Consider the following 20961-nt stretch of genomic DNA (forward strand, 5'->3'; position numbering starts at 1 on the left):
AGGCCCTTTGGCTACAAAAGTAAAAAAAAAGGCACTCTCTCTCTCTCCCTTTTGATTATTGCATCCAATAATCAAAAATGACACAATAAACATAATAACCATAATAACGACCAACCAACAAAAACAACCATATAAACATAATACCAGCCAAAAACATAGATAACAACCACAATACAAAAACATATATCAAACCATTAAAGCAAAACTGTCCTGCAATTATCAACAAATCTCAATATCTTGTACGAATTATTTGTAATACAAAACAAAAATAGCCCGCAAACTCTCTCAAATTGCTCCAATTATCATAATCCCGCCCCTTATGCAAAACCAAACCCTCCTCCCATCCCAGTTTATCTTCTGTATCATAAACAAAATCCACCTCAATTTTCAACATAAAGCATTACACAAAATCAATACCTCAACACTCCAAACTCAACAACGATAATTCTCAAACAGCCAGAACATGTAACTCCATATTCCCAAACCTCATTTCCATAGCCCCTTATGCAAAACCAACACCCCTCCCCTGTTCTCTCTCTCCGCTGGCGTTTGTAATCGTTTTTATTTTTAAATAAATTTTAGCAAAGTCATGTATTTTAAAAATCTCAAGATTTCTATATTTATGTCTTTATTTAGTGGTTTCATTAGTGACAAAGGCTAAACTTTCTTGGAAAAATGTCTTTTATGTAAACCATGTTTGCTATTAATTCATTTAGGGCTAGAATATGTTCATTGTCTTCCAATGAAAGACGGGTTCATTTCGCCATAGTCGGGAGACATTAGAAGCTTGCCACGCCCGGACTGTTACACCAACACATTAGCATGTTAAAGCGATTTCATTGAGGAGCCTAGCTTTCATAACTAGTAAGTACTGTACTTACCGGGTTTTGGAGTGGGGGAGGTGTCTTTCACTGGAAAACTTGCCCCCTTCTACTTTGAAAATACCTGTGAAACCGGATTAATTCGTCACAGCCAGCACTCCCGCAGAGAGGGGGGTTGTACTTGCAGTGCATCGGTATAGATGGGAAAGCCAGAGCTGACCGCTACGCTGCCCCCGTGTTATGCTCTTCGTTAATGTCTAAGCTGGAACACATCATTATATCTCATTTTATATTTCTTAAAAAAAAATCGTTTGCCCAGCCTAACACTATTGTTGTTATTGTTTTTATCCTGTAAAGCGCTTTGAGGAGCCACCTTTAAAGGTGCCATATACAATAAAGTTCATTATTATTACTATATTTTAATTTGCTGGACAGAGAGGTGAACATTATTACGCAGAAGACAGATAGCGATTTTCATTGCATTGTGTATTGTGCTGCTGTAATACAGTTTTAAATAATTAAAAGTCTAAACAGTATCAGCTTTATTTATGGGTTTTAAATAAAGGCGATTTAAATGTGATTTAAATCAATATAAATGTTTATATTTTAACACATAGGTGACTATTCATTGTTATTAAAATGACTTAAATTCAATCATGTTGTGATATTTAGAAATATAAATTTGTTTGGTGCGAGTGAAGATTTATTTAATCTCTGACCCAGGGAGAGAGTCAGGAACCTAACCCACAGCGCCACCGGCAAGGTCACACGAGAAGTGTTGAAAAAGCCCTACAAACATTATCAACAGACATCGTACAGCGTGTACTATTCTTGTGTTGCAGTACATGACTATAATTATATCGTTATTAATTTCTTTAGATACACGATTCCATATTAAATTCCCTTTTAATCAAATTCTAAAAGTATGCTTGTTGACACTGGTATCACATTAGTTAAAGATTACCAATACCAGTGGTGGTCTGGCACGGTGAGGTGCGCTGGCAGCTGGGTGACGCAGTGGTGGCCTGGCACGGTGAGGTGAGCTGGCAGCTGTGTGGTGTGATGCAGTGGTTGCCTGGTACGGTGAGGTGCTCTGGCAGCTGTGTGGTGTGATGTAGTGGTGGCTTGGCACGGTAAGGTGCGCTGACAGGTGTGTGGTATGACGCAGTGGTGGCCTGGCACGGTGAGGTACACTGGCAGCTGTGTGGTGTGACGAAGTGGTGGCCTGGCACGGTGAGGTGCACTGGCAGCTGTGTGGTGTGACGCAGTGGTAGCCTTGCACAGTGAGGTGCGCTGGCAGGTGTGTGAAGCAGTGGTGGCCTGGCACGGTGAGGTGCACTGGCAGCTGTGTGGTGTGATGCAGTGGTGGCCTGGCACGGTGAGGTGTGCTGGCAGCTGTGTGACCCAGTGGTGGCCTGGTACGGTGAGGTGGTTTGGCAGCTGTGTGACGCAGCGGTGGCCTTGCATGGTCAGGTGTACTGGCAGGTGTATGATGAAGTAGTGGCCGGGCACGGTGAGGTGCGCTGGCAGTTGTGTGGTGTGACGCATTGGTGGCCTGGTACGGTGAGGTGCGCTGGCAGCTGTGTTAAGCAGGTTGAGGAGCGCTGGTAGCTGGGTGACGTAGTGGTGGCCGGGCACAGTGAGGTGCGCTGGCAGCTGTGTGAGACAGTGGTGGCCGGGCACAGTGAGGTGCGCTGACAGGTGTGTGGTATGACGCAGTGGTGGACTGGCACGGTGAGGTGCACTAGCAGCTGTGTAGTGTGACAAAGTGGTGGCCTGGCATGGTGAGGTGCGTTGGCAGTTGTGTGGTGTGACGCAGTGGTGGCCTTGCACGGTCAGGTGTACTGGCAGGTATATGATGAAGTAGTGACCTGGCACGGTAAGTTGCGCTGGCAGCTGTGTGGTGTGACGCAAGAGGTGGCCTGGCATGGTGAGGTGCGCTGGCAGCTGTGTGATGCAGTGGTGGCCGGGCACGGTGAGTTGCGCTGGCAGCTGTGTGGTGTGACGCAGTGGTGGCCTGGCACAGTTTTGTGCGCTGGCAGGTGTGTGAAGCAGTGGTGGCCTGGCACGGTGAGGTGCACTGGCAGCTGTGTGGTGTGATGCAGTGGTGGCCTGGCACGGTGAGGTGTGCTGGCAGCTGTGTGATGCAGTGGTGGCCTGGCACGGTGAGGTGCACTGGCAGCTGTTTGGTGTGATGCAGTGGTGGTCTGCATGGTGAGGTGCGCTGCCAGATGTGTGACGCAGTGGTGGCCTGGCACAGTGAGGTGCACTGGCAGCTGTGTGCAGTGACACAGTGATGGCCTGGCAGAGTGAGGTGCGCTGGTAGCTGTGTGATGCAGCTGTGGCCGGGCACGGTGAGGTGCGCTGGCAGCTGTGTGACGCAGTGGTGGCCGGGCAAGGTGAGGTGCACTGGCAGCTGTGTGGTATGAAAAAGTGGTGGCCTGGCATGGTGAGGAGCACTGGCAGCTGTGTGGTGTGACGCAGTGGTGGCCTGGCACAGTGAGGTGCACTGGCAGCTCTGTGATGCAGAGGTGGCCTGGCACAGTGAGGTGCGCTGGCAGCTGTGTGGTGTGAGGCAGTGGTGGGCTGGGACAGTGAGGTGCACTGGCAGCTGTGTGGTGTGATGCAGTGATGACCTGGCACGGTGAGGTGTGCTGGCAGCTGTGTGACGCAGTGGTGGCCTGGCACAGTGAGGTGCACTGGCAGCTGTTTGGTGTGATGCAGTTGTGGTCTGGCACGGTGAGGTACACTGGCAGCTGTTTGGTGTGATGCAGTGGTGGTCTGGCACGGTGAGGTGCGCTGGCAGCTGTGTGATGCAGTGGTGGCCTGGCACAGTGCGGTGCACTGGCAGCTGTTTGGTGTGAGGCAGTGATGGGCTGGGACAGTGAGGTGCACTGGCAGCTGTGTGGTGTGACACAGTGGTGTTCTGGCACGGTGAGTTGCGTTGTCAGCTGTGTGATGCAGTGGTGGCCTGGGTCGGTGAGGTGCGCTGGCAGCTGTGTGATGCTGTGGTGGCCGGGCACGGTGAGGTGCACTGGCAGCTGTGTGGTATGACAAAGTGGTGGCCGGGCACGGTGAGGTGCGCTGGCAGCTGTGTGACGCAGTGGTGGCCGGGCACTGTGAGGTGCACTGGCAGCTGTGTGGTATGTCAAAGTGGTGGCCTGGCATGGTGAGGTGCACTGGCAGCTGTGTGGTGTGACGCAGTGGTGGCCTGGCACGGTGAGGAGCGCTGGCAGCTGTGTGATGCAGTTGTGGCCGGGCATGATGAGGTGCACTGGCAGCTGAGTGACGCAGTGGTGGACTGGCACGGTGAGATGCGTTGGCAGCTGAGTGACGCAGAGGTGGACTGGCACGGTGAGGTGCGTTGGCAGTTGTGTGGTGTGACGCAGTGGTGGCCTTGCACGGTCAGGTGTACTGGCAGGTGTATGATGAAGTAGTGGCCTGGCACGGTAAGTTGCGCTGGCAGCTGTGTGATGCAGTGGTGGCCTGGCACAGTGAGGTGCGCTGGCAGCTGTGTGGTGTGAGGCAGTGGTGGGCTGGGACAGTGAGGTGCACTGGCAGCTGTGTGGTGTGACACAGTGGTGGTCTGTCATGGTGAGTTGCGTTGTCAGCTGTGTGATGCAGTGGTGGCCTGGGTCGGTGAGGTGCGCTGGCAGCTGTGTGATGCTGTGGTGGCCGGGAACGGTGAGGTGCACTGGCAGCTGTGTGGTATGACAAAGTGGTGGCCGGGCACGGTGAGGTGCGCTGGCAGCTGTGTGACGCAGTGGTGGCCGGGCACTGTGAGGTGCACTGGCAGCTGTGTGGTATGTCAAAGTGGTGGCCTGGCATGGTGAGGTGCACTGGCAGCTGTGTGGTGTGATGCAGTGGTGGCCTGGCACGGTGAGGTGCGCTGGCAGCTGTGTGGTGTGATGCAGTGGTGGCCTGGTTCGGTGAGGTGCGCTGGCAGCTGTGTGATGCAGTGGTGGCCGGGCATGATGAGGTACACTGGCAGCTGAGTGACGCAGTGGTGGACTGGCATGGTGAGATGCGTTGGCAGCTGAGTGACGCAGTGGTAGACTGGCACGGTGAGGTGCGTTGGCAGTTGTGTGGTGTGACGCAATGGTGGCCGGGCACGGTGAGTTGCGCTGGCAGCTGTGTGGTGTGACGCAGTGGTGGCCTGGCACAGTGAGGTGCGCTGGCAGCTGTGTGATGCAGTGGTGGCCGGGCACGGTGAGTTGCGCTGGCAGCTGTGTGGTGTGACGCAGTGGTGGCCTGGCACAGTGAGGTGCGCTGGCAGGTGTGTGAAGCAGTGGTGGCCGGGCACGGTGAGTTGCGCTGGCAGCTGTGTGGTGTGACGCAGTGGTGGCCTGGCACGGTGAGGTGCACTGGCAGCTGTTTGGTGTGATGCAGTGGTGGTCTGGCATGGTGAGGTGCGCTTCCAGCTGTGTGATGCAGTGGTGGCCGGGCACAGTGAGGTGCACTGGCAGCTGTGTACTGTGACACAGTGATGGCCTGGCAGAGTGAGGTGCTCTGGTAGCTGTGTGATGCAGCTGTGGCCGGGCACGGTGAGGTGCGTTGGCAGCTGTGTGACGCAGTGGTTGCCGGGCACGGTGAGGTGCACTGGAAGCTGTGTGACGCAGCTGTTGCCGGGCACGGTGACGTGCGCTGGTAGCTGTGTGACCCAGTGGTGGCCTGGCTTAATGAGATGCGCTGGCAGCTATGTGGTGTGACGAAGTGGTGGCCTGGCACGGTGAGATGCATTGGCAGCTGAGTGACGCAGTGGTGGACTGGCACGGTGAGGTGCGTTGGCAGCTGTGTGGTGTGACGCTGTTGGTGGCATGGCACGGTGGGGTGCGTTGGCAGCTGTGTGGTGTGACGCAAGAGGTGGCCTGGCATGGTGAGGTGCGCTGGCAGCTGTGTGATGCAGTGGTGGCCGGGCACGGTGAGTTGCGCTGGCAGCTGTGTGGTGTGACGCAGTGGTGGTCTGGCACAGTGAGGTGCGCTGGCAGGTGTTTGAGGCAGTGGTGGCCTGGCACGGTGAGGTGCACTGGCAGCTGTTTGGTGTGATGCAGTGGTGGCCTGGCACAGTGAGGTGTGCTGGCAGCTGTGTGACGCAGTGGTGGCCTGGCACGGTGAGGTGCATTGGCAGCTGTTTGGTGTGATGCAGTGGTGGTCTGGCATGGTGAGGTGCGCTGCCAGCTGTGTGGTGTGATGCAGAGGTGGCCTGGCACAGTGAGGTGCGCTGGCAGGTGTGTGAAGCAGTGGTGGCCTGGCACGGTGAGGTGCACTGGCAGCTGTGTGGTGTGATGCAGTGGTGGCCTGGCACGGTGAGGTGTGCTGGCAGCTGTGTGACGCAGTGGTGGCCTGGCATGGTGAGGTGCACTGGCAGCTGTTTGGTGTGATGCAGTGGTGGTCTGGCACGGTGAGGTGCACTGGCAGCTGTGTGCTGTGACACAGTGATGGCCTGGCAAAGTGGGGTGCGCTGGTAGCTGTGTGATGCAGCTGTGGCCGGGCACGGTGAGGTGCGCTGGTAGCTGTGTGACGCAGTGGTGGCCGGGCACGGTGAGGTGCACTGGCAGCTGTGTGGTATGAAAAAGTGGTGGCCTGGCATGGTGAGGAGCACTGGCAGCTGTGTGGTGTGACGCAGTGGTGGCCTGGCACAGTGAGGTGCGTAGGCAGCTATGTGATGCAGAGGTGGCCTGGCACAGTGAGGTGCGCTGGCAGCTGTGTGGTGTGAGGCAGTGGTGGGCTGGGACAGTGAGGTGCACTGGCAGCTGTGTGGTGTGACACAGTGGTGGTCTGGCACGGTGAGTTGCGTTGTCAGCTGTGTGATGCAGTGGTGGCCTGGTTCGGTGAGGTGCGCTGGCAGCTGTGTGACGCAGTGGTGGCCGGGCACTGTGAGGTGCACTGGCAGCTGTGTGGTATGTCAAAGTTGTGGCCTGGCATGGTGAGGTGCACTGGCAGCTGTGTGGTGTGACGCAGTGGTGGCCTGGCACAGTGAGGTGCACTGGCAGCTGTGTGGTGTGACACAGTGGTGGTCTGGCACGGTGAGTTGCGTTGTCAGCTGTGTGATGCAGTGGTGGCCTGGTTCGGTGAGGTGCGCTGGCAGCTGTGTGACGCAGTGGTGGCCGGGCACTGTGAGGTGCACTGGCAGCTGTGTGGTATGTCAAAGTTGTGGCCTGGCATGGTGAGGTGCACTGGCAGCTGTGTGGTGTGACGCAGTGGTGGCCTGGCAAAGTGAGGTGCGCTGGCAGTTGTGTGATGCAGTTGTGGCCTGGCACATTGACGTGCGCTGGCAGCTGTGTGGTGTGATGCAGTGGTGGCCTGGCACGGTGAGGTGTGCTGGCAGCTGTGTGATGCTGTGGTGGCCGGGCACGGTGAGGTGCACTGGCAGCTGTGTGGTATGACAAAGTGGTGGCCGGGCACGGTGAGGTGCGCTGGCAGCTGTGTGACGCAGTGGTGGCCGGGCACTGTGAGGTGCACTGGCAGCTGTGTGGATATGTCAAAGTGGTGGCCTGGCATGGTGAGGTGCACTGGCAGCTGTGTGGTGTGACGCAGTGGTGGCCTGGCACGGTGAGGTGCGCTGGCAGCTGTGTGATGCAGTGGTGGCCTGGCACATTGAGGTGCGCTGGCAGCTGTGTGGTGTGATGCAGTGGTGGCCTGGTTCGGTGAGGTGCGCTGGCAGCTGTGTGATGCAGTGGTGGCCGGGCATGATGAGGTGCACTGGCAGCTGAGTGACGCAGTGGTGGACTGGCACGGTGAGGTGCGTTGGCAGTTGTGTGGTGTGACGCAGTGGTGGCCTTGCACGGTCAGCTGTACTGGCAGGTGTATGATGAAGTGGTGGCATGGCACGGTGAGGTGCGCTGGCAGCTGTGTGATGCAGTGGTGGCCTGGCACAGTGAGGTGCGCTGGTAGCTGTGTGATGCAGCTGTGGCCGGGCACGGTGAGGTGCGCTGGCAGCTGTGTGACGCAGTGGTGGCCTGGTACGGTGAGGTGGGCTGGCAGCTGTGTGGTGTGACGCATTGGTGGCATGATACGGTGAGGTGCGCTGGTAGCTGTGTGACGCAGATTGAGGTGCGCTGGTAGCTGGGTGATGCAGTGGTGGCCTGGCACAGTGAGGTGCACTGGCAGCTGTGTGGTGTGAAACAGTGGTGGCCTAGCACAGTGAGGTGCGCTGGTAGCTGTGTGATGCAGCTGTGGCCGGGCACGGTGAGGTGCGCTGGCAGCTGTGTGACGCAGATTGAGGTGCGCTAGCAGCTGTGTGACGCAGATTGAGGTGCGCTGGTAGCTGTGTGAGGCAGTGGTTGCCGGGCACAGTGAAGTGCGCTGACAGGTGTGTGGTGTGACAAAGTGGTGGCCTGTTCATGTTGAGGTGCACTGGCAGCTGTGTGATGCAGTGGTGGCCTGGCACGGTGAGGTGCGCTGGTAGCTGTGTGGTGTGAGGCAGTGGTGGGCTGGGACAGTGAGGTGCATTGGCAGCTGTGTGGTATGACACAGTGGTGGTCTGGCATGGTGAGTTGCGCTGTCAGCTGTGTGATGCAGTGGTGGCCTGGTTCGGTGAGGTGCCCTGGCAGCTGTGTGATGCAGTGGTGGCCGGGCACGATGAGGTGAACTGGCAGCTGTGTGGTGTGACGCAGTGGTGGCCTGGCACGGTGAGATGCGCTGGAAGCTGTGTGACACAGTGGTGGCCTGGCACAGTGAGGAGCGCTGACAGGTGTGTGGTATGACGCAGTGGTGGCTTGGCACGGTGAGGTGCACTGGCAGCTGTGTGGTGTGACGCAGTGGTGGCCTGGCACGGTGAGAAGCACTGGCAGCTGTTTGGTGTGACGCAGTGGTGGTCTGGCACGGTGAGGTGCGCTGGCAGCTGTGTGACGCAGTGGTGGCCTGGTACGGTGAGGTGCGCTGGCAGCTGTGTGGTGTGACGCATTGGTGGCGTGATACGGTGAGGTGCGCTGGCAGCTGTGTGACGCAGATTGAGGTGCGCTGGCAGCTGTGTGACGCAGTGGTGGCCGGGCACAGTGAAGTGCGCTGACAGGTGTGTGGTGTGACAAAGTGGTGGTCTGGCATGGTGAGGTGCACTGGCAGCTGTGTGATGCAGTGGTGGCCTGGCACGGTGAGGTGCGCTGGCAGCTCTGTGGTGTGAGGCAGTGGTGGGCTGGGACAGTGAGGTGCACTGGTAGCTGTGTGGTATGACACAGTGGTGGTCTGGCACGGTGAGTTGTGCTGTCAGCTGTGTGATGCAGTGGTGGCCTGGTTTGGTGAGGTGCGCTGGCAGCTGTGTGATGCAGTGGTGGCCGGGCACCATGATGTGCACTGGCAGCTGTGTGGTGTGACGCAGTGGTGGCCTGGCACGGTGAGATGCGCTGGAAGCTGTGTGACGCAGTGGTGGCCTGGCACAGTGCGGTGCGCTGACAGGTGTGTGGTATGACGCAGTGGTGGCTTGGCACAGTGAGGTGCACAGGCAGCTGTGTGGTGTGACGCAGTGGTGGCCTGGCACGGTGAAGTGCAATGGCAGCTGTTTGGTGTGACGCAGTTGTGGTCTGGAAAGATAAGGTGCGCTGACAGCTGTGTTGTATGACGTAGTGGTGGCCTGGCACTGTGAGGTGCGCTGGCAGCTGTGTAGTGTGACACAGTGGTGGCTCGGCTACAGTGATGTGTAATGGCAGTTGTGTGATGCAGTGGTGGCCGGATACAGTGAGGTGAACTTGCAGCTGAGTGGTGTGACGCAGTGGTTGCCAGGCACTGTGAGGTGCGCTGGCAGCTGTGTGATGGAGTGGTGGCCGGGCAAAGTGAGGTGCACTGGCAACTGTGTGCTGTGACGCTTTGATGGCCTGGCATGGTGAGGTGCGCTGGCAGCTGTGTGGTGTGATGCAGTGGTGGCCTGCCACGGTGAGGTCCACTGGCAGCAGTGTTGTGTGACTCAGTGGTGGTCTGGCATGGTGAGGCGTACTAGCAGCTGTGTGATGCAGTGGTGGCCTGGTTCTGTGTGATGTGTTGGCAGATGTGTGACGCAGTGGTGGCTGGGTACAGTGAGTTGCACTGGCAGCTGTGTGGTGTGACGCAGTGGTGGCCTGACACGGTGAGGTGCGCTGGAAGCTGTGTGATGCAGTGGTGGCTGGGCACGGTGAGGTGTGTTGGGAGCTCTGTGACGCAGTTGTGGCCAAGCACAGTGAGGTGTGCTGGCAGCTGTGTGGTGTGACGTAGTGGTGGCCTGGCATGGTGAGGTGCACTGGCAGCAGTGTGGTGTGACGTAGTGGAGGCCTGGCATGGTGAGGTGCACTGGCAGCTGTGTGGTGTGACGCAGTGGTGGCCTGGTACGGTGAGGTGTGCTGGCAGCTGTGTGACGCAGTGTTGGCCTGGCATGGTGAGGCGCGCTGGCAGCTGTGTGATGCAGTGGTGGCTGGGATCAGTGAACTGCACTGGCAGCTGTGTGGTGTGACGCAGTGGTGGCCTGGCACGGTGAGGTGCACTGGCAGCTGTGTGGTGTGATGCAGTGGTGGCTTTGCACATTGAAATTCGCTGGTAGCTGTGTGACATAGTGGTTGCCTGTTACGGTGAGGTGCACTGACAGCTGTTTGGTGTGATGCAGTGGTGGTCTTGCACGATGAGGTGCGCTGGCAGCTGTGTGGTGTGACGCAGTGGTGGCCTGGCACGGTGAGGTGCGCTGGTAGCTGTGTGACGCAGTGGTGGCCTGGCACAGTCAGGTGGGCTAGCAGCTGTTTTATGCAGTTGTGGCTGGTCACAGTGAGGTTCACTGGCAGATGTGTGGTGCGACGCAGTGGTGGCCTGGCATGGTGAGGTGCGCTGGTAGCTGTGTGATGCGGTGGTGGCCTGACACGGTGAGATTCGCTGGCAGCTGTGTGATGAATGGGGGGATATTCTTTAAAGGTGGCTTTTCAAACCGCTTTACAGGATAACAACTGATGAAACAACAGTGGCTGGGGGTTGAAAATAACTGTGAAACTGTTTTTTGCAAACAATGTAGACACAGAGACTCAGATAGTAGCAGTAGTAAAATTCGGTGTGATGTGTTGGCAGCTGTGTGACGCAGTGGTGGCTGGGTACAGTGAGGTGCACTGGCAGCTGTGTGGTGTGACGCAGTGGTGGCCTGGCGTGACGCAGTGGTGGTCTGGCATGGTGAGTTGCGCTGGAAGCTGTGTGACGCAGTGGTTGCCGGGCACGGTGAGGTGTGTTGGGAGCTGTGTGACGCAGTGGTGGCCAAGCACAGTGAGGTGTGCTGGCAGCTGTGTGGTGTGACGTAGTAGTGGCCTGGCATGGTGAGGTGCACTGGCAGCTGTGTGGTGTGACGCAGTGGTGGCCTGGTACGGTGAGGTGTGCTGGCAGCTGTGTGGTGTGATGCAGTGGTGGCTTTGCACGATGAAATTCGCTGGTAGCTGTGTGACGCAGTGGTTGCCTGTTACGGTGAGGTGCACCGACAGCTGTTTGGTGTGATGCTGTGGTGGTCTTGCACGATGAGGTGCGCTGGCAGCTGTGTGGTGTGACGCAGTGGTGGCCTGGCACGGTGAGGTGCGCTGGTAGCTTTGTGACGCAGTGGTGGCCTGGCACGGTCAGGTGGGCTAGCAGCTGTTTTATGCAGTTGTGGCTGGGCACAGTGAGGTTCACTGGCAGATGTGTGGTGCGACGCAGTGGTGGCCTGGCATGGTGAGGTGCGCTGGTAGCTGTGTGATGCGGTGGTGGCCTGACACGGTGAGATTCGCTGGCAGCTGTGTGATGAATGGGGGGATATTCTTTAAAGGTGGCTTTTCAAAGCGCTTTACAGGATAACAACTGATGAAACAACAGTGGCTGGGGGTTGAAAATAACTGTGAAACTGGTTTTTGGAAACAATGTAGACGCAGAGACTCAGATATTAGCAGTAGTAAAATAGCAATAATATGGACACTCAGTTGACTTTTAAAAAAAAAATTGTTGATAGCTTGACAAGTTCATCAGTGAAAAGGTCACTGGCATTTTTCCTTCACCCTACATTCTTAGAGTAGAATAGATTTTAATATTAGCATAATTTATTACAGTGCTAAGTTTAATATTATTTATACTAATAGTTTATGCTAAATGAAAGGCAGCGACCTTAATCAAGCCCAAATCATAATTGAACCCATTCACAGCCTACATTACATTTTAGCGTTTCATTCTGAGCAGAAGACCCTCACACCTGAAGAAGGCTTGTGTTTTCTCTCTTCTCTTTTAAGCATGTGTACAATGCTGTAATACAATTTAAAAAATTAAAATATTAAACAGTATAAACTAAACTCCATTAATATAAGTATTGGGTGGTTTTAAATAAATACAGCTTTTTAGTATAGATTAAACTTTTCTAAAATGTATTTAAAAAATAAAAATGATTACAATCTATTCTTTCCACGTTTGATCCCAAAATCCCAAGAAAAACAAATCTAAATGGGGAGAAAGCTATGCTGAAAGTTGATTAAGATACTAAGAAGACATTGTCTGATTGTGAATAAAAAAAGACATATAATTAAACCCGCGTTTACGATTTAAATCAAACCGCGATTTAAATCACTATAAATGTTTATATTGTAACGCATACTGTATAGCCTCCATTTCTCTATAAAAATTTTAAAGATCGTTTGCTCAGCCTAAGAGGGGGGGTCTACTCTGCTGACAGCTGACAATCCTCCATACACTCAAGTGAAAAATTAATAATGCCAATGTAAACATCGTATTTACAATTTGTTGATAATAGAAATGTTAAGTTCTCTAAAGCTTTGTGATAGTTTTCCCAGGCAGCAAAAGATCAGCTACACTGGGAAGATGTGACAACAAAGATATGATTAATAACCTTTTAAATCTGAAGGGAGATCTAAAGGGATCCCCCCCCCCCACACACACACACACACACACAATAGAAGCAGGGAGCAGAAGCAGGGACTGTTGTCAGAAGTAAAGAAGGTGACTATTCATTGTTATTAAAAATGACTTAGATTCGAACATGTTGTGATATTTAGAAATATAAAAAGTCAATTAATTATCCAAAATATCACAATTTTATTTTTTTAAAGAAATGTTTGTTAAAAGAAAAATCGTGGCGCCAGCTGGATTTAAACACCCAACCTGTGGTTCAGAAGCCGGGCACGTAGACCACAGTACCACCCGCAAGGTCACATAAGGAGAGGTGAAACAGCCCTACACATACAGTATCAACAGACATTGTACAGCGTGTGCTATTGTGTTGCAGTATATGAATATAATGATATTGTTATTAATTTCTTTAGATACGTGATTCCATATTATATTCACAGAAAAGCTTAAAACTTCCACTTTTTATGCACGCTATTTCACATGTTAGTTAAAGACTTTGATGCTTAAAATCTTTGAGGAGAAATGGAATACTGGTGTGTATTTTTTCTTTAAAGTACCGAGACCAGCCATATACTGTAATACTGTATGTTTGTGTTCCAAAATGAATATCGTTTATGGCCTTCACACGCGTTATGCTCCTAATCTTTTTATGCTCAGCTACTAAGATTTCCCTACAGTGGTGAAATTCCATACAAATATTCAATACTTAAGCGGGCACAGTAAAGACATTTAAATCTTTCTACGACCGATCAACGCACCACGAGTGCCCCTGTTGGTCAACCAATCACGTACCGCGGTATGACATGAGATGACGTAGCCAAATGCGCGCGGTACGTGTTTGTGCCACGCACTTTGAATTGCTGCATCTGTACGAGGTGATTCCGGATACTTTCCGGTGTGACGTCAAATGACACGTTACACTTCGTCATACCGCGTTTTGATGCGACGCGCCCACCGCGTTGTACCGTGGCGTACCCCAGACGTTTTGAATAGCTGCATCTGTATGTAGAGGTAAAAAAAATATATTTTATTTTATTTCTGAGAATGCAGGAAGGATCTCATGCAGGAAGTGATTCCATGATATTCCGTTCCTATAAAAACATGATGCATAGTGCTAAAGGTATTATATTTCCCTGTAAATTGGCAACATCATTCTTTATCAACATATTTTTCGTTACCTTTAATTTTTTTTAAAGAAAAACACGGTGTACCTTTTTCTTAACTTACTTCAATTTACGTAAAGTGGTTTTACTTTTTAAAAACTCAATTTACTGTAGTTATTGGTCAGCTCACTTTAACGTTACTTTAAATAGAGTCATGAACTGTATTTCTTTTGGGTTTTGTGCAAATCCTATTCTAATAGGTATTTAAAAGTATATTCCAAAAAAAAGTTAAAAAGTAAAACATATACCCAGCCAAATGAAACGCTGAAACTTACCTTAGCTGATTCTTCAGCTAAACCAGACTCAAATTCTCAAGTATTGTCAAATGTTGGCGGTGCAGAGGTGGTGGAGCCCTATACCAGCAGACTCACAGCTGAAATTGCTGTGAAAAGGGCTTCTACCAAATATGAACACGTGGGTGAAAATGTATAAAATTCTAATATTTCATTTTGTCCCATTACAAGTATAAAATATGTGGTGTGAGAAAGAGGTCCTCATTTAAGTGCATGAAACTCAGGCACTGGCACAACAAACTGAACAAAGTTCAAGGGGGTATACGCTTTCTGTAGACACTTTATTTCCTCTTTTTCCATACTTTAAGAAATGATTTGGGAAACCTGTGGGACACTGGAGGTCATTATACATGAGCCTCTTTATGCACCTTTTAAGCCATTGAAACATAGTTGCCTTGTTACAAGGTCTAATATTACAGTAGGTGTAGTTTCCGTCTCCTAATTTCTGAGAATGATCAAATTGGGGAATAAGTTGTAGGGAATACCACTCTTGCACTTCTAAGAAAAGACTATCTCAAATGAAACTCGGTATAGAAAGACATGTTGTTGAAAAATTCTTTATTTTTTTTCATTTTTAAAGAAAAAACATTCACCAAGTCCTTCAAAAATGTTTTGTTTGTGACTTTCTCTGTTGTTCCCTTTCACACTCAACTGAACTATGTGTTATGTCTTGTAAACGTAATCAAACATTTCACTTAGGTTTGTGGGTTAACAGAAACCCATATTGTATGAAACATTCAGTTTTACATTCAAGTTTTTTCTAACAATTGCATTCATGCTAGGACTACAGTAAACAACACTTTTTACTAAAGTAAATTAAATTGTTTATTTAAAACAAGACACATTGTTTTAAATGTATGCAATAGGATGACAATTAAAACAACACTGAAATGTTTCACTGAAATACTGTACAAGATTGTGCATATTCAATGGATTTCTCCTGGTGCTTTTTTCATCAGTCTTTTCATATTCTTGTTCTCTACTCACGTGTCTCCTGTTCCTCTGGTGATGTCTGTTGTACACACATGGTATCATACACTTGAGCAAAGTGTGATACCACCTTTTGTTCTTCTCCTAAAATAAAGATGAACATTGACAAAAGTCAGAAGCACTCTTTTCTTTGACAGACGAACAAAACAATGCAAGAAGAATAACCATACTCTCTGTTCCTTACTCAATTCTACCTACCTGTTTGACCACTTTGTCTCCTTCAGTCAGGACAGGGTCCTGGGGCTGACTCTGAGCAATCTGAGAAGAGCTCTCTGTGATCTTCTCCCCTACATTGGCTACATTGTGCTCTGTTTGAAATCCAGGGATCGCCTCTGGTAAGTTCCTCAGTCCTTTTTGGGACTTGAAAGGGTAGAATCATTTTGTGACTACATTTCAATGTCATGCACTGATATGTTCTGGTTTGTGTTTGATTCCTGTAGGCGTTCAAGTACTTCCTTTTTATTCTAGATTGGCAGTGTTTGAGATGGTAGGAACTTGTCACATTCTTATTTTCTTTGAGACTGAATGCTCTGTAAACATACTATTTTAGCAATTCTTAGAAATCTGAAAGCAGTGTTACCTGTATCATTTTTTGTCTTGTAAGTAGTATTGCAGCTCCAACATCATGTAATAATGGTTTGTGATGTTACTTGTCCTTGGAGTTAGTAGACTCCTGAGAAGTCAAGAGAACTCTTCCGTAAGCATTAATTACATTTTACTTTTGAAAGCAAAGTACATGTCAAGTACTTTGAAGGCATTTGTTGATACTTTTAAATACTTTCATTGATTATTATTATTATTATTCAATTAGTTATTACAAGTCCAACATTCTCTACATTATCTCACTCCATATTCAGAATGTCGGAATACAGTTGTTTTAAGGAAATGCCACTGAATATACTGTACAGTAGCTGCACTCTACAAAGATGAATTTGCTAATTATTCAGTCAGGGACACAGCTTATACTTCAGTAGTCTTAGATCATTTAATGATGATTATTATACTTTATAGCTAGAAGAAGCCCCATATCCTGTTCATTGCCCCTTTTTCAGTCATGTGGATTGACTTATACCTGAAGTGGTTAATTCTCACCTTGACATCTCAAAGAACAACTGAATCTCTACCAAGGGTGAATGCGTCCTTCCTCTTAATGTCTAAAAGAAAAGGTTAAACTTCATTGAAGCAAAATGCAACAACCCAAAATGTTGGGGAGGTCATTTCCACAGTTATTTCATATGACAGTGCTTGGAGTGAAACTTCATGACCATGGTGAAGAAGTAAAAACACTTTACCTTGTTCCTCCTGACTGATGTCCTTATGCGTGTTTTGCAGAGTTGAGCGTTTTGTGTTTTGTCATCTGAGTAGGCAACAGCCCTCTTCCATGGGATAGAACTAGATGATATTTAGACACGTTAATTTGACTTCTCCATTGCTCACATTGATGTGGATATAATTGTAATGCTCTGTTTTGTGGGCTTCCCAAGAAAACTATAAATCCCTTACTACTTGTTCGAAATGCAGTAGCACAGATCCTAACAAATACGAGAAAGAGAATATCACTCCTGTTTTGAAAAACCTTCACTGGTCACCTTTATTAACGAGGATAAATTTGAAAGTTCTTTTACTTGTTTTTAAAGCTTTATACGACCTAGCACGTCTCTACCTTACTGAATGTCTGTCTTCATATGTTCCTATACGTGACCTGAGATCTGCACATACTGGCCTACTGCAGATACCACATGTAAAATACAGAAAGAAGTGAGAGGCTGCTTTTTGTTTTTATGCTTCTAAATTATGAAACTCACTACCACTTTTTATTAAGCTCGGTACATTGTTTTAAAAAACATTTGAAAATATATTTTTTTAATTTTGCTTTTAGTTAAAGTGGTTCTTTGTTCTTTCTATTTATGTTTCTTTTTTGTGTTCTCTTTAATTGTTCTTATTTTATTATGAGTTTTCTAATTTTTATTTACTTAATTGACATTTCAGTTGCTTTACTGTTGTAATGATTCATAGCCGTTCAGGGATGCCAAATATGTAAATGTAGTGGCTCTCTGAAGCCACCAGTTCTGTAGGGTTTGGGCATTTACTGAGACAATTATTAATTGTAGCAGTAAATCACAAAGTTGATTCTTTTGATGGCTTTAGAATCCAACCATGCGACATAACTCAAACAACGCACACACACAGGTATTAATACACGAGGATACATTTATTAATACATAGAATATGCATGTAAAAATAACATATCTTATCGAGAGGGTTATCAGAATACAAAAGATATATATTCAATCAGTTACAAAGTGTTACACATATCAAGAGGACATACGTTCAGTATATCATTCATTTAGACCGTTTCGTAAATGAACTTGGTTATAACTTCTACATTAGATACTCAAAACAAGTACATAACTCTCAGGAATTAAATTGATATCAACTGGTTGGGATAACAATTGAGTTCTCGAGCTGCAATGCATTGAAGTTGAATACTCATCCAATCTCTGGGGATTCAGATCTCCTGCGGGCACAAAGAAACAGTTGCAGGCTTGTTGCTGTCCAATCCGCGCTCTCTGGCTGCATGCCAGGCTGTGCTCTGTGGCTTGCGACGGTGTGCTGCTGATGCTCACTGTTGGCTTTAACTAGCAAAGTTTGTGCACAGGAGAAAAGATGACTGTGGGTCCCAGCAAGTCAGGAAGATGACCGGTTCGTTCCTGATGAAGAGCTAGTTCTGAATAGTGATTCAGCTGTCCATAGTTCCGACCTGTTCACGAGGCCTGCTGCTGGTGCTAACCTCGGGTGGATCCTCTGGTTACTCTCTGGCAACCTCCGCTCTCGACTCTTAGAACAAAGGAAAGTTCTGGCACTCGGACACACTGGACGTTCCGTGGTTGTCCGGGCTGAGTCTCAGGATGGTCAGGAGGCGCGCTGCGAGAATGTCCTGCCCTTGGGAGCCTTCTGCTCCTGGGCCGTCCTGCCCTGGAATTCTCCTTTGAATTCCCTTTAGAACAGTCCACAGAATTCTCCACTGAATCTTACTGAATCTCTGTGTTGCCTGTTTTTACCTGGAGGAACTTCAGCTCGTTGATTGGCTGAAAGTTCCATGGGTTACTCGGCCCTACCAGCCCCTGATTGGTTGATCAAGGTGAGATATGAGTCACTTACTCCTGACACTTAGGAATGCAGTCCAGATGTCCATCTGGCACTCCCTAGAAAGATAGGCGCCAATGGATGACCATTGATCATGATAGCCAGGCTTAGCTAAGTGCATCCCCCTTTGGGAGCTGTCCTTATCAAAGGAACCTTAAATCAGCCTGCATGAATAGTTTCTCTGTGGCTGCACCACAGAGATGAACAGAGAAATGGGGCCTCATTTGGGAAGGCTCAGAACACTTAATTCTTTCTTATTAATAAGCCTCGCCGCTACACTGTATTACTGTGCTTTCCTTTACAACTGAAAGTATATCTCTTAATTTTAATATTTTATTTTTACCCTTGGTTTGTGAAGCACCAAAGCACTATTTGTATGAAAGGTGCTCTATAAATAAAGTTTATTATTATTATTATACTTTGTTACACTTTTGGTTAGGACAAAGATTCTAGTAGAGGTGGCCTCTTCTACCCCTATTTCAAAAAATTGGAAAACTACCTTCAGAATACACTGACAATGACCATCTACTGTCTCCTCTAACTGTGTATTGCCATCATGCATATCTTGTGTATTATTTATTGTTGTTGGTTTTTTCATTCTGTAAAGAAGCCACCTTTCAAGGCACTATATAAAATAATGTTTGTTATTATTATTTACATTTTTCATCGTTAAATCTGGCGACGAGTCTTAAGAGAATATCAAAGAACACGTTGCTCTTACCTTTCCATTCCAAGAAATGCCCTCAGCTCGGATTGCAGAGATTGACCTCTCTGTCTCAAATTCTGAGAAACAGACACGATTGAAAAATGACCATTTCTTAAGATTCACATAACATCACCAGTCAACATTTGCCACTTGACATCAATAGAAACCATAGAGTACATGACATTTCCAATCAGTTTTCTTTCAAGGTACAATACCAATCGCCTTGCCGGAGTTATACTGCGGTAGATAAATATTACAAATGTCAGATACACGCAGAGTTGTTTGGATTACTATGAAAAGATTGGCAAAATATATTTATGTTCATTATATTTCTTGGAGTGACAGAGCTAAAGAGAAAAAAATACTTACCTTTATCTCTGCAGATAGGATCGCAAGGGATTCCCTCATACTGGGTTCCTATATAACAAATAATACGTTATTCAAAAAACATGATATTTCTCTGTACATTGGCAGTATGATTGTTTATCATTACAGTTTTAGTTAGCTTTAATTTTGTAAACCCCAAGTAAACATAGTTTGTGCCTTTCTCTGAACTTTTTGGCATTTCAATTCAGTTGTTTGTAAGCTTATTTTACAGTTGCTAGGTTGATGAAGTTCCTGAACTGTGCAGTATTTCTTTTGGGTTTGGTGCGAATCATATTCTAACGGTTGGGGGGAAAAAGCACAGGTGCCATCCCACCATTAAACCCTGAAACTTACCTTAGCCGATTCTTCAACTAAACCAGACATGTCAACTAAGTGTTACAGTATGTTTCAAAGTGTGTATTTTAGCAAACACAACAGAGGTTCTGTTGTCTCCTTGGAGACACTTGGAACTGGAGTGATGCTGGTTCTATGACATCATTCGTTCTAAATATAAATGCAGGTATTGGCACAACATAGTAAAATGATGTAAAGTTATGGATCCATTTATGATTTTCACACAGTTTGAAAGAGTTCCTGTTGTGTGGTTAAACTTTGTGTTACGGAGGGTTAACTGGGGTTCTGGCTACTAGTTAGGCTTGGTCATTCAGTCATCTGCTTCATGAAATAGGAAGCTAAGAGATCTGTGTTTTAGTTTTACTGTTTGTTTTTGTTCTATAGAATAAGAAATGTTTCATTAATATTAGTAATAGAGTAGCTGTTTCTCTAAACAGTGTGTGTCAGTTTGCACTGCAGGTGTGCCAGGTAGAGACCATTTGAGAACCCAAAAATATGCTGTCATTTACTGCCGTGGCTAATTTCTGTTAACCTTGTCTCTCACTCATTTTGATGAGCAAAATGTTCATATATAAAACATACATTTCTGATTGGTCAGAAGAAGCTTCTTAACATATAAGGTATAAACAAAGTCAGAAAGTTAGGCACTTAGGTCAGCCTTAGGCAGTTAACCAAGACCATAATCCGATAAGAAGCTATTCCCTTTCATGTTGCTAAATCACATGTAGGATACATGAGTTACACCTCCACTTAAGAGACCTTAAAGAAACCTTGGCCAGCCAGGAGTGTAGAAAACCGTAAAACAGTTCTTGAGGACCTTATTGTTAACTCTTAACAGGCAAAGGTTCCTTCAGTCCTATGAGAAATATTTTAGAATTGAACTTAAGTGTGTTTCCGATACATGAGCATATATCTGAGTTACACATATCTTGGCATATCACATATTATATCACATATACTGTACCATCAGCCCATCTGGAAGTTTTGACCTGGCAATGAAGGCACTGAGGGAGAAGGCACTCAGGGCTTTCTACGCAATAAGAAGTAGGCTCTTCAACATTAGTCCACCAACGAGAATCTGGCTCCAAATATTTGAAAGTGTAGTCCAACCCATTGCCCTATACGGCAGTGAAGTGTGGGGTCCCCTCACAGACCAGGAGTACACTCAATGGGACAAACCCCACAGAAACTCTGCACATGGAGATCTGTAGAAACATCCTCCGTGTGCAGAGAAAAACACCCAACAACGGGTGCAGGACCGAATTAGGCCAGTACCGACTATTGATAAACATGAAGAAAAC

General features: G+C 48.4%; 1 long non-coding RNA gene across 1 annotated transcript; it reads right to left on the reverse strand.

Moving 5' to 3' along the window:
• Positions 1–15674: 15674 nt before the first annotated feature.
• On the reverse strand, positions 15675–19346 carry LOC138239192 (uncharacterized). Its single transcript, XR_011189644.1, has 4 exons — positions 19310–19346; positions 18956–19017; positions 16180–16241; positions 15675–15760 (listed from the first exon to the last, which is right to left on the reverse strand). It is a non-coding gene; the product is annotated as an uncharacterized lncRNA (long non-coding RNA).
• Positions 19347–20961: the final 1615 nt, after the last annotated feature.

Source organism: Lepisosteus oculatus, chromosome 5 (genome assembly GCF_040954835.1).
Source record: "Lepisosteus oculatus isolate fLepOcu1 chromosome 5, fLepOcu1.hap2, whole genome shotgun sequence".
Classification (NCBI taxonomy): Eukaryota; Metazoa; Chordata; class Actinopteri; order Semionotiformes; family Lepisosteidae; genus Lepisosteus; species Lepisosteus oculatus.